Source organism: Sebastes fasciatus, chromosome 23 (genome assembly GCF_043250625.1).
Source record: "Sebastes fasciatus isolate fSebFas1 chromosome 23, fSebFas1.pri, whole genome shotgun sequence".
NCBI lineage: Eukaryota > Metazoa > Chordata > Actinopteri > Perciformes > Sebastidae > Sebastes > Sebastes fasciatus.
The window spans coordinates 24324785-24339508 of NC_133817.1; positions in this window are offsets into that span (position 1 = coordinate 24324785).

The following is a 14724-nucleotide window of genomic DNA, read 5'->3' on the forward strand; positions in this document are numbered from 1 at the left end:
GCGACATGGAGGACTGACATGAAGGATCAACAAGGAGGAGGGACTTGGATGAGTGACATGTTCGAGAGACATGGAGGATCGACATGGAGGAGTGACATGGACGAGCGACATGGAAGAGCAACATGGAGGAGCTACATGGAAGATCGACATGGAGGAGTAACATGAAGGATCTACATGGAGGAATGACATGCAGGATCGACATGGAGGTCTGACAACGAGGAGGTACATTCTGGAGGGACATGGTGGGGCAACATTCTGGAGCGACATGGAGGAGCGACAATTTGGAGTGACATGAAGGAGCGACATGGAGGAGTAACATGAAGGATCTACATGGAGGAATGACATGGAGGATCGACATGGATGTCTGACAACGAGGAGGTAAATTCTGGAGGGACATGGAGGAGCGACAATTTGGAGTGACATGGAGGAGCGACATGGAAGATCGACATGGAGGAGTAACATGTAGGATCTAAATGGAGAAGTGACATGGAGGAGCGATATGGAGGAGCGATATGGAGGATCGACAAGGAGGAGCGACATTGAGGAGCAACATGGAGGACTGACATGGAGGAGCAACATGGAAGAACGACATGGAGGAGCTACATTGAGGAGCAACATTGCGGAGCAACATCGCGGAGAGACATGAAGGACTGACAACAAGGTGGTACATTCTGAAGGGACATGGTGGAGCGACATTCTGTAGTGACATGGAGGAGCGAAATTCTGGAGTGATATGGAGGAGCGACATGGAAGATCGACATGGAGGAGTAACATGTAGGATCTACATGGAGGTATGACATGGAGGATCGACATGGAGGAGCGACATTGAGGAGCGACATGGAGGACTGACATGAAGGATCAACAAGGAGGAGTGACATGGAGGAGAGACATGTAGGTGAGACATGGAGGATCGACATGGAGGAGTGACATGGAGGAGCTACATGGAGGAGAGACATCGCGGAGAGACATGAAGGACTGACAACAAGGAGGTACATTCTGGAGGGACATGTTGGAGCAACATGCTGGAGTGACATGGAGGAGAGACATTGAAGATTGACATGGAGGACTGACATGGAGGATCGACATGGAGGAGTCGACATGGAGTATTGACAAGGAGGACTGACATGGAGTTACATTCTACAGTTAAATTCTGGAGTGAAATTCTGGAGTGATATGTAGGATATACAGTCAGGAGTGACATGGAGGATCGACATGGAAGAGCGACATAGAGTACCGACATGGTGGAGCGTCAAGGTTGATCAACATGGAGGAGTTACTAGGAGGAGTGACATGGTAGAGATGGAGGAGTGACATGGAAGAGAGACATGGAAGATTGACATGGAGGATCGACATGGAGGAGTGACATTCTGGAGTTAAATCTGGTTTGACATGGAGGAGCTTCATTCTGGAGTGACATGGGGGAGCGACATGGTGGAGTGATATGGATGATTAAGGAGGAGCGACATTGAGGATCGACATGTGTCGACATTGAAGACATGGAGGAGTGTCATGGAGGATTGATCATTGAGCAGTGACATGGAGGAGTGACAAATTGGAGCGACATGGAGGAGTGACATGGAGGAGCGACATGGAGGATCGAAATGGAGGCTTGACATAGAGGAGTAACATGAAGGATCTACATTGAGGAGCTACATAGAGGAGGTACTTGGGGGAGTGACATGGCTGATCGACATGGAGGAGCGACATCGAGCAGTGACATGGAAGTGTGACATGGAGGAGTGACATTGAGGATCAACATGTAGGAGTGAAATGGAGGAGCGACATGGCGGAGTGACATAGAGGAGTGAAATGTAATTTTGATATGGAGGAGTTACATAGAGGAGTGACGTGGAAGAAAGGGAGGAGTGACATGGAGGAGCGACATGGAGGAGCGAAATAGAGGATCGACATGGACGAGTGACATGGAGAAGGGACATGGAGGAGTGACATTCTGGAGAGACATTCTGGAGTGACATGGAGGAGCGACATGGAGGAGGGACATGGAGGAGTAACATTCTGGAATAAATTCTGGAGTGACATTCTGGAGTGTCATGGAGGAGCGACATTCGGGAGTGACATGGAAGAACGACATGGAGAAGTGATATGGAGGAGCAAGGAAGAGCGACATGGAGGATAAACATGGAGGAGTGACTAGGAGAAGCGACATTCTGGAGTGACATGTAGGAGTGAAATGGAGAAGCGAAAAGGAGGATCGAGATGGAGGAATGACATGGAGGAGAAAAATAAAAGAGTTACATGTAGGAGCTACATGAGGAGCAACATCACGGAGCGACTTGGAGCACTGACATGGAGGAATGACATTCTGGAGGGACATGGAGGAGCGACATTCTGGAGTGACATGGAGGAGCGACATGGAGATCGACATGGAGGAGTAACATGTAGGATCTACATGGAGAAGTGACATGGAGGAGTGACAAATTGGAGCGGCATGTAGGATCTAAATGGAGGAGTGACCTGGAGGAGCGACATGGAGGAGCGATATGCAGGATCGATAAGGAGGAGCGACATTGAGGAGCAACATGGAGGACTGACATGGAGGATCAACAAGGGGGAGGGACATGGAGGAGAGACATGGATGAGGTACATAGGGGAGTGACATGGAAGACATGGGGCAGTGAAATGGAGGAGCAACATCGAAGATCGACATGGAGCAGTGACATGGAGGAGTGACATGGAGGAGCGACATGGAGGATCGACATGGAGGAGCGACGTGGAGCAGCAAGAAGGAGTGACATGGAGGAGTGACATGGAGGGGTGACATGGAGGAGTGACATGGAGGAGTGACATGGAGGAGTTTCATTGAGAAGTGACATGGAGGGGTGACATGGAGGAGTAAGAAGGAGGAGTGACATGGAGAGGTGACATGGAGGAGTGACATATAGGAGTGATGTAATATTGAGGAGTGAAATGGAGGAGTGACGTGGAGGAGCGAAATAGAGGAGTGACATAGAGGAGTGACATGGAGAAGCAAGAAGGAGTGACATGGAGGAGTGACATGGAGGAGTGACATGGAGGAGTGAAATTTAGGAGTGACATGGAGGAGTTTATTTGAGAAGTGACATAGAGGAGTGACATGGAGGAGTGACGTGGAGGAGTGACATGGAGGAGCAACATGGAGGAGTGACATGGAGGAGTGACATGGAGGAATGACATGGAGGATTGAAATGGTAGAGTAACATGGAGGAGTGAGAAGGAGGAGTGACAAGGAGGAGTGACATAGAGGAGTGATGTGGAGGAGTGACATTGAGGAGCAAGGAAGAGTGACATGGAGGAGTGACATGGAGGGGTGACATGGAGGAGTGACATGGAGAAGTGACATGGAGGAGTTTCATTGAGAAGTGACATGGAGGGGTGACATGGAGGAGTGAGAAGGAGGAGTGACATGGAGGAGTGACATAGAGGAGTGACGTAATATTGAGGAGTGAAATGGAGGAGTGACATAGAGGAGTGACGTGGCGGAGCAAAATAGAGGAGTGACATAGAGGAGTGACATGGAGAAGCAAGAAGGAGTGACATGGAGAAGTGACATGTAGGAGTGACATGGAGGAGTGACATTTAGGAGTGACATAGATGAGTTTATTTTAGAAGTGACATGGAGGGGTGACATGGAGGAGTGAGAAGGAGGAGTGACATGGAGAGGTGACATGGAGGTGCGAAATAGAGGAGTGACATAGAGGAGTGAAATGGAGCAGCTAGAAGGAGTGACATGGAGGAGCGACATGTAGGAGTGACATGGGGGAGCGACATGGATGAGAGACATGGAGGAGTGACATGGAGGAGTGACATGGAGGAATGACATGGAGGATTGAAATGGTGGAGTGACATGGAGGAGTGAGAAGGAGGAGTGACAAGGAGGAGTGACATAGAGGAGTGATGTGGAGGAGTGACATTGAGGAGCAAATAAGAGTGACATGGAGGAGTGACATGGAGGAGTGACATGGAGGAGTGAGAAGGAGGAGTGACATGGAGGAGTGAAATGGAGGAGTGACGTGGAGGAGTGACATGGTGGAGCAACATGGAGGAGCGATATGGAGGAGCAAAATGGAGGAGCGACATGGAGGGGTGACATGGAGGAGTGACATGGCGGAATGACATGGAGGATTGAAATGGTGGAGTGACATGGAGGAGTGAGAAGGAGGAGTGACAAGGAGGAGTGACATAGAGGAGTGATGTGGAGGAGTGACATTGAGGAGCAAGGAAGAGTGACATGGAGGAGTGACATAGAGGAGTGACATGGCGGAGTGACACGGGGGAGTGAGAAGGAGGAGTGACATGGAGGAGTGACATGGAGGAATGACATGGAGGATTGAAATGGTGGAGTTACATGGAGGAGTGAGAAGGAGGAGTGATATGAAGGAGTTTCATTGAGGAGTGACACGGATGTGTGACATTGAGGAGCAAGGAAGAGTGACATGGAGGAATGACATGGTGGAGCTTCATGGAGGAGTGAAATGGATGAGGGACATGTAGTAGTGACATGGAGGAGTGACATGGAGGATTGACATTGAGGAGTGAGAAAGAGGAGTGACATTGAGAGGTGATATGGAGGAGTGACATGGAGGAGCGACGTGGAGCATCAAGAAGGAGTGACATGGAGGAGTGACATGGAGGGGTGACATGGAGGAGTGACATGTAGGAGTGACATGGGGGAGCGACATGGATGAGAGACATGGAAGAGTGGCATGGAGGAGTGACACGGAGGGGTGACAGGGAGGAGTGAGAAGGAAGAGTGACATGGAGGAATGACATGGTGGAGCTTCATGGAGGAGTGACATGGAGGAGGGATATGTAGTAGTGACATGGAGGAGTGACATGGAGGATCGACATTGAGGAGCGACATGGAGGAGTAACATGGAGGGGTGACATGGAGGAGTGAGAATGAGGAGTGACATGGAGAGGTGACATGGAGGAGTGACATAAAGGAGCGACGTGGAGCAGCAAGAAGGAGTGACATGGAGGAGTGACATGGAGGGGTGACATGGAGGAGTGACATGGATGATAGACATGGAAGAGTGACATGAAGGAGTGACATGGAGGAGTTTCATTGAGAATTTACATGGAGGGGTGACATGGAGGAGTGAGAAAGAGGAGTGACATGGAGAGGTGACATGGAGGAGTGACATAGAGGAGTGACGTGGAGGAGCAACGTGGAGCAGCAAGAAGGAGTGACATGGTGGAGTGACATGGGGGAGCAACATGGATGATAGACATGGAAGAGTGACATGAAGGATTGACAGAGTAGAGTGACGAGGAGGAGCGACATGGAGAAGTGACATGGAGGAGTTTCATTGAGAAGTGACATGGAGGGGTGACATGGAGGAGTGAGAAAGAGGAGTGACATGGAGAGGTGACATGGAGGAGTGACATAGAGGAGTGACGTGGTCGAGCGAAATAGAGGAGTGGCATAGAGGAGTGATATGGAGCAGCAAGAAGGAGTGACATGGAGGAGTGACATGGAGGAGTTACATGTAGGACTGACATGGAGGAGTGACATGTAGGAGTGACATGGGGGAGCGACATGGATGAGAGACATGGAAGAGTGGCATGGAGGAGTGACATAGAGGAGTGACATAGAGGAGTGACATGGAGGAGCGACATGGAGGAGTGATATGAAGGAGTTTCATTGAGGAGTGACACGGAGGGGTGACATGGAGGAGTGAGATGGAGGAGCGATATGGAGGAGCGAAATGGAGGAGCGACATGGAGGAGTGATATGGAGGAGTGACATGGAGGATTGACATGCAGGATTGAAATGGTGGAGTGACATGGAGGAGTGAGAAGGAGGAGTGACATGGAGGAGTGACATAGAGGAGTGATGTGGAGGAGCGACATGGAGGAGCGATATGGAGCAGCAAGAAGGAGTGACATGGAGGAGCGACGTGGAGCAGCAAGAAGGAGTGACATGGAGGAGTGACATGGAAGGGTGACATGGAGGAGTGACATGGCGGAGGAAAATGGAGGGTTGATATTCTGGAGTGACATTCTGGAGTGACATGGAGGAGCGACATGGAGGAGATACACGGACGAGCAAGGATGAGCGACATGGCACAAGTAGGACAAGTAGGAGGGTACAAGGTTGAGATACATGGATGAGAGACATGGAGGAGTGACATGGAAGATATGGAGAAGCGATATGTAATAGTGACAAGGGGGAGTGACATGGAGGAGTGACATTGAGGAGTGAGTTGGAGGAGCGAAATAGAGGAGTGATATAGAGGAGTGACATGGAGGAGCGACGTGGAGCAGCAAGAAGGAGTGACACGGAGGAGCGACGTGGAGCAGCAAGAAGGAGTGACATGGTGGAGTGACATAGAGGAGTGACATGGGGGAGCAAGAAAGAGTGATAAGGACGAGTGATATGATGGAGCGATATGGAGAATCGACATGGAGGATTGAAATGGCGGAGTGACATGGAGGAGTGAGAAGGAGGAGTGACATGGAGGAGTGACATAGAGGAGTGATATAGAGGAGTGACATGGAGGAGCGACGTGGAGCAGCAAGAAGGAGTGACATGGAGGAGTGACATGGAGGGGTTACATGGAGGAGTGACATGTAGGAGTGACATGGGGGAGCGACATGGATGATAGACATGGAAGAGTGACATGAAGGAGTGACATAGAGGAGTGACGAGGAGGAGCGACATGGAGGAGTGACATAGAGGAGTGACGTAATATTGAGGAGTGAAATGAAGGAGTGACATAGAGGAGTGAAGTGGAGGAGCGAAATAGAGGAGTGACAAAGAGGAGTGACATGGAGAGGTGACATGGAGGAGTGACATGGAGGAGCGACGTGGAGCAGCAAGAAGGAGTGACATGGAGGAGTGACAAGGAGGAGCGACATGGAGGAGTGACATGGAGGAGTTTCATTGAGAAGTGACATGGAGGGGTGACATGAAGGAGTGAGAAGGAGGAGTGACATGGAGAGGTGACATGGAGGAATGAGAAGGAGGAGTGACATGGAGAGGTGACATGGAGGAGTGACATAGAGGAGTAACGTGGAGGAGTGAAATAGAGGAGTGAGAAGGAGGAGTGACATGGAGGAGGGATATTGAGGAGCAAGGAAGAGTGACATGGAGGAATAAAATGGTGGAGTTTCATTGAGAAGTGACATGGAGGGGTGACATGGAGCAGTGAGAAGGAGGAGTGACATGGAGAGGTGACATGGAGGAGTTACATAGAGGAGTGATGTAATATTGAGGAGTGAAATGGAGGAGTGACATAGAGGAGTGACGTGGACGAGCGAAATAGAGGAGTGACATAGAGGAGTGACATGGAGCAGCAAGAAGGAGTGACATGGAGGAGTGAGATGGAGGAGTGACATGTAGGAGTGACATGGAAAAGTGACATGTAGGAGTGACATGGGGGAGCGACATGTAGGAGTGACATGGGGGAGCGACATGGATGATAGACATGGAAGAGTGACATGAAGGAGTGACATAGAGGAGTGACGAGGAGGAGCGACATGGAGGAGTGACATGGAGGAGTTTCATTGAGAAGTGACATGGAGGGGTGACATGGCGGAGTGAGAAGGAGGAGTGACATGGAGAGGTGACATGGAGCAGTTACATAGAGGAGTGATGTAATATTGAGGAGTGAAATGGAGGAGTGACATAGAGGAGTGATGTGGACGAGCGAAATAGAGGAGTGACATAGAGGAGTGACATGGAGCAGCAAGAAGGAGTGACATGGAGGAGTGAGATGGAGGAGTGACATGTAGGAGTGACAAGGAAAAGTGACATGTAGGAGTGACATGGGGGAGTGACATAGAGGAGTGACGTGGAGGAGTGACATGGAGGAGTTATAAGAAGGAGTTTCATTGAGGAGTGACATTGAGGAGCAAGGAAGAGTGACATGGAGGAATGACATGGTGTAGTTTCATCGAGGAGTGACATGGAGGAGGGACATGTAGTAGTGACATGAAGGAGTGACATGGAGGATCGACATTAAGGAGTGACATGGAGGAGTGACATGGAGGGGTCACATGGAGGAGTGAGAAGGAGGAGTGACATGGCGGAGTGACATGGGGGAGCGACATGGATGATAGACATGGAAGAGTGACATGAAGGAGTGACAGAGAGGAGTGACGAGGAGGAGCGACATGGAGGAGTGACATGGAGGGGTGACATGGAGGAGTGACGTAATATTGAGGAGTAAAATGGAGGTGTGACAAAGAGGAGTGATGTGGACGAGCGAAATAGAGGAGTGACATAGAGGAGTGACATGGAGCAGCAAGAAGGAGTTACATGGAGGAGTGAGATGGAGGAGTGACATGTAGGATTGACAGGGAGAAGTGACATGTAGGAGTGACATGGAGGGGTGACATGGAGGAGTGAGAAGGAGGAGTGACATGGAGAGTTGACATGGAGGAGTGACATAAAGGAGCGACTTGGAGCAGCAAGAAGGAGTGACATGGAGGAGTGACATGGAGGGGTGACATGGAGGAGTGACATGGAGGAGTGACATGGGGGAGCGACATGGATGATAGACATGGAAGAGTGACATGAAGGAGTGACATAGAGGAGTGACGAGGAGGAGCGACATGGAGGAGTGACATGGAGGAGTTTCATTGAGAAGTGACATGGAGGGGTGACATGGAGGAGTGACGTAATATTGAGGAGTGAAATGGAGGAGTGACAAAGAGGAGTGATGTGGACGAGCGAAATAGAGGAGTGACATAGAGGACATAGAGGACATGGAGCAGCAAGAAGGAGTGACATGGAGGAGTGAGATGGATGAGTGACATGTAGGAGTGACATGGAGAAGTGACATGTAGGAGTGACATGGGGTAGCGACATAGATGAGAGACATGGAAGATTGGCATGGAGGAGTGACATAGTGGAGTGACATAGAGGAGTGACACAGAGGGGTGACATGGAGGAGTGAGAAGGAGGAGTGACATGGAGGAGGGACATTGAGGAGCAAGGAAGAGTGACATGGAGGAATGACATGGTGGAGCTTCATGGAGGAGTGACATGGAGGAGGGACATGTAGTAGTTACGTGGAGTAGCGACATGGAGGAGTGACATGGAGGAGTGACATGGAGAGGTGACATGGAGGAGCGATATGGAGGAGCGAAATGGAGGAGCGACATGGAGCAGTGACATGGAGGAGCAATATGGAGGAGTGACATAGAGGAGTGACATTGAGGAGTGACATTGAGGAGCAAGGAAGAGTGACATGGAGGAGTGACATGGAGGAATGACATGGAGGATTGAAATGGCAGAGTGACATGGAGGAGTGAGAAGGAGGAGTGACATGGAGGAGTGACATAGAGGAGTGATGTAGAGGGGTGACATGGAGGAGCGACGTGGAGCAGCAAGAAGGAGTGACATGGAGGAGTTACATGGAGGGGTGACATGGAGGACTGACATGGAGGAGTGACATGTAGGAGTGACATGGAGGATCGACATGGAGGAGTGACATGGAGGAGTGACATGTAGGAGTGACATGGAGGATCGACATGGAGGAGTGACATAGAGGAGTGACATGGAGGGGCAAGAAATAGTGACAAGTAGGAGTGACATGGAGGAGCGACATGGATGATCGAAATGGGGGAGTGACATGGTGGAGTGAAATGGAAAAATCGAAATGGAGTGACATAGAGGAGTGACGTGATATTGAGGTGTGAAATGGAGGAGTGACATAGAGGAGTGAGTTGGAGGAGCGAAATAGAGGAGTGATATAGAGGAGTGACATGGAGGAGCGACGTGGGGCATCAAGGAGGAGTGACACGGAGGAGCGACGTGGAGCAGCAAGGAGTGACATGGAGGAGTGACGTGGTGGATCGACAGGGAGGAGTGACATGGAGGAGTGACATTGAAGAGTGACATGGAGGATCGACATGGAGGAATGACATGGGGGATAAACATGGAGGAGTTACACGGAGGAGTGACATGGAGGAGCGACATTGATGAGAAACATGGAGTGACATGGAAGACATGAAGAAGAAATATCGAGGAGTGATATGGAGGAGTGATATTGCGGATCGACATGGAGGAGTTTCATTGAGTAACATGGAGGGGTGACATGGAGGAGTGAGAAGGAGGAGTGACATGGTGGAGAGACATGGAGGAGTGACATAGAGGAGTGATATGGAGGAGTGACATGGAGTAGCGACATAGAGGAGCGATATGGAGGAGTGACATGGAGGAGTGACATGGAGGATCGACATTGAGGAGTGACATTGAGGAGCAAGGAAGAGTGACATGGAGGAGTGACATGGAGGAGTGACATGGAGGAATGACATGGAGGATTGAAATGGCGGAGTGACATGGAGGAATGAGAAGGAGGAGTGACATGGAGGAGTGACATAGAGGAGTGATGTAGAGGAGTGACATGGAGGAGCGACGTGGATTAGCAAGAATGAGTGACATGGAGGAGTGACATGGAGGGGTGACATGGACGACTGACATAGAGGAGTGACATGTAGGAGTGACATGGAGGAGTGAACCTGGAGGGGCAAGAAATAGTGAGAAGGAGGAGTGACATGGAGGAGCGACATGGATGATCGAAATGGGGGAGTGACATGGTGGAGTGAAATGGAAAATTGAAATGGAGGAGTGACATAGAGGAGAGACCTGATATTGAGGTGTGAAATGGAGGAGTGACATAGAGGAGTGAGTTGGAGGAGCGAAATAGAGGAGTGATATAGAGGAGATACATGGAGGAGCGACGTGGATCATCAAGGAGGAGTGACACGGAGGAGCGACGTGGAGCAGCAAGGAGTGACATGGAGGATCGACAGGGAGGAGTGACATGGAGGAGCGACAGGGAGGAGTGACATGGGGGATAAACATGGAGGAGTTACACGGAGGAGTGAAATGGAAATTGAAATGGAGGAGTGACATAGAGGAGAGACTTGATATTGAGGTGTGAAATGGAGGAGTGACATAGAGGAGTGAGTTGGAGGAGCGAAATAGAGTAGTGATATAGAGGAGTGACATGGAGGAGCGACGTGGATCATCAAGGAGGAGTGACACGGAGGATAGACATGGAGGAGTGACATGGAGTAGCAACGAGGAGTGACATGGTGGATCGACATGGAGGATCGACATGGAGAAGCGACATGGAGGAGCGACATCTAGGATCTACATGGAGCAGCAACATGGAGGATTGACATGGAGGAGTGACATTGTTGATCGACATGGAGGACTGAAATGGAAAAGCTACATGGAGAAGCGACATAGAGGATCGACATGGAGAATTGACATGGAGGAGTGACATTGAGGAGTGATATTAAGGAGTGACATGGAGAAGTGACATGGAGGAGGGACATTCTGGATTGACATGGAATAGCGATATCGAGGAGTGACATGGAGCAGCAAGGCTGAGCGACTTGGTGGATCGACATGGAGGAGTGACATAGAGTAGCAACTTGGAAGAGTGACATGGAGGATCGACATGGAGAAGCGACATGGAGAGACATCTAGGATCTACATGGAGGAGCAACATGAAGGATTGACATGGAGGAGAGACATAGAGGAAAGACATGGATAAGTGACATAGAGGATCGACATGGAGCAGTGATATGAAGGAGTGACATGGAGGATAGACATGGAGGAGAGACATCTAGGATCTATATGGAGGAGCAACATGGAGGAGTGACATGGAGGAGAGACATTGAGGAAAGACATGGATAATTGACATGGAGGATCGACATGGAGCAGTGATATGAAGGAGTGACATGGAGGATAGACATGGAGGAGAGACATCTAGGATCTACATGGAGGAGCAACATGGAGGAGTGACATGGAGGAGAAACATTGTTGATCGACATGGAGGACTGAAATGGAAAAGCTACATGGAGAAGGGACATAGAGGAGCGACATTGAGAATCGACATGGAGGAGTGACATTGAGGAGTGACATTAAGGAGTGACATGGAGAAGTGACATGGAGGAGGGACATGGAGGAGGGATATTCTGGATTTACATGGAGTAGCGACATCGAGGAGTGACATGCAGGAGCAAGGATGAGAGACATGGAGGAGCGACATGTAGGTTCTACATGGAGGATCGAAATGGAGCATTGACATGGAGGAGTGACATGTAGGATCGACATGCAGGGGTGACATGGAGGAGTGACATGGAGGCGTGTCATGGAAGACATGGAGTAGTGACATGGAGGAGTGACATGGAAGATCGACATAGAGGAGTGACAAGGAAGACATGGAGGAGTGAAATGGATGATAGACATGGAGAAGTGACATGGATGACCGACACGGAGGAGCGACATGGAGGAGCGACATGGAGGAGTGACATGGAGGAGCGACAAGGAGGAGTGACATGGATGATCAACATGGAGGATTGACATGGAGGATTGATATGGAGGAGTGACATGGAGGAGCGACATGGAGGAGTGACATGGAGGAGCGACAAGGAGGAGTGACATGGATGATCGACATGGAGGTGCGACATGGAGGATTGATATGGAGGAGTGACATGGAGGAGCGACATGGAGGATTGATATGGAGGAGTGACATTCTGGAGTTAAATTCTGGAGGGACATGGAGGAGAGGCATTCTGGAGTGACATGGAGGAGCAACATGGCGGAGTGACATGTAGGAGTGACATGAAGGATTGACATGGAGGACTTACATGGAGGAGTGACATGGAGGAGTGACATGGAGGATCGACATGGAGGATCAACATGGAAGAGTGACATGGAGGAGTGACATTGATGAGCAAGGAAGAGTGACATAGAGGAGTGACATGGAGGAGCTTCATGGAGGAGTGAAATGGAGGAGTGACATTTAGGAGTGACATGGAGGATCGACATGGAGGAGTGATATGGAGTGGTGTGACATGGAGGATTGACATGGAGGAGTGATATGGAGTAGCGACATGGAGGAGCTATATGGATGAGCAAAATGGAGGAGTGACATGGAGGAGTGACATGAAGGAGGAGTGACATGGAGGAGTGACATAGAGGAGTGATGTGGAGGAGCGACATGGAGGAGTGACATGGAGGAGCGACAAGTAGGAGTGAAATAGAGGAGTGACATGGAGGAGTGACATTTAGGAGTGACATGGAGGATCGACATGGAGGAGTGACATAGAGGAGTGACATGGAGGAGTGACATGTAGGAGTGACATGGAGGATCGACACGGAGGATAGACATGGAGGCTCAACATGGAGGAGTGACATATGAGTGATGTGGAAGAGCGACATGGAGGAGTGACATGGAAGAGCGACATGGAGGATTGAGATGGAGGAGTGACATGTTGGAGTGATATGTAGGAGTGACATGGAGGATTGACATGGAGGAGTTACATGGAGGTTCCTCCATGTCCCTCCTCCATGTCACTCCTCCATGTCGATCCTCTATTTCACACCTACGTGTTATTCCTCCCTGTCTTCCTTGTCACTCCTCCATGTAACTCCTCCATGTCGTTCCTCCATCTCACTCCTCCATGTCGATCCTCCATGTCGCTCCTTCATGTCACACTTCCATGTCACTGCTACATGTCAATCCTCCATTTCGATCCAACATGTTTCTCCTTCTTTTCACTCCTCCATGTCAGCAGTGTCCCCATGTCGTTCCACCATGTCGATGCTCCATGTCGATCCTCCATGTCGCTCTTCCTTGTCATCTTCTGTCACTCCAGAATGTCACTCCTCCTTGTCCCTCCTCCATGTCACTTTTCCCTTCCTTCCATGTCACTCCTCTATGTAACTCCTCCATGTCAATACTACATGTCACTCCTCCATGTCTTTCCTCCTTGTCGATCCTCCATATCGCTCCTCTATTTAGACATGGAGGAGGGACATGGAGGAGTGACATTCTGGAGTGACAATCTGGAGGGACATTCTGGAGTGACATGGAGGAGCGATATGGAGGAGGGACATGGAGGAGTAACATTCTAGAGTTAAATTCTGGAGTATCATGGAAGAGCGATATTCTGGAGTGACATCGAGGATCGACATGGAGGAGCGACATAGAGCATCGACATGGAGGAGTAACATGTAGGATCTACATGGAGGAATGACATGGAGGATCGAAATGGAGGAGCGACATTGAGGATCGACATGGAGCAGCGACATTGAGGAGCGACATGGAGGACTGACATGAAGGATAAACAAGGAGGAGTGACATGGAAGAGCGACATGGAGGAGCTACATGGAAGATCGACTTGGAGGAGTAACATGAAGGATCTACATGGAGGAATGACATGGAGGATCGACATGGAGGAGCTACATAGAAGATCGACATGGAGTAGTAACATGAAGGATCTACATGGAGGAGCGACATGGAGGAGTGAGATGGGGGAGTGACATGGACGAGCGACATCGAGGAGTGAGATGGGGGAGTCACATGGAGGAGTCAAATGGAAGACAGGGAGGAGTGACATGGAGGAGCGACATGGCGGAGTGACATGGAGGAGTGACAAGGAAGATACGGAGGAATGACACGTAGGAGCGACAAGGAGGTGTGAAATAGAGCATCGACATGGAGGAGTGACATGGAGGAGGGACATGGAGGAATGACATTCTGGAGTGAAATTCTGGAGGGACATTCTGGAGTGATATTCTGGAGGGAAATTCTGGACTGACATGGAGGAGTGACTTGGAGGATGGACAGAGAGGTTTGACATGGAGGAGGGACATGGAGGAGTATCATTCTGGAGTTAAATTTTGTAGTGACATTCTGGAGTGACATGGAGGAGCGACATGGAAGAGTGAAACGGAGGATCGACATGGAGGAG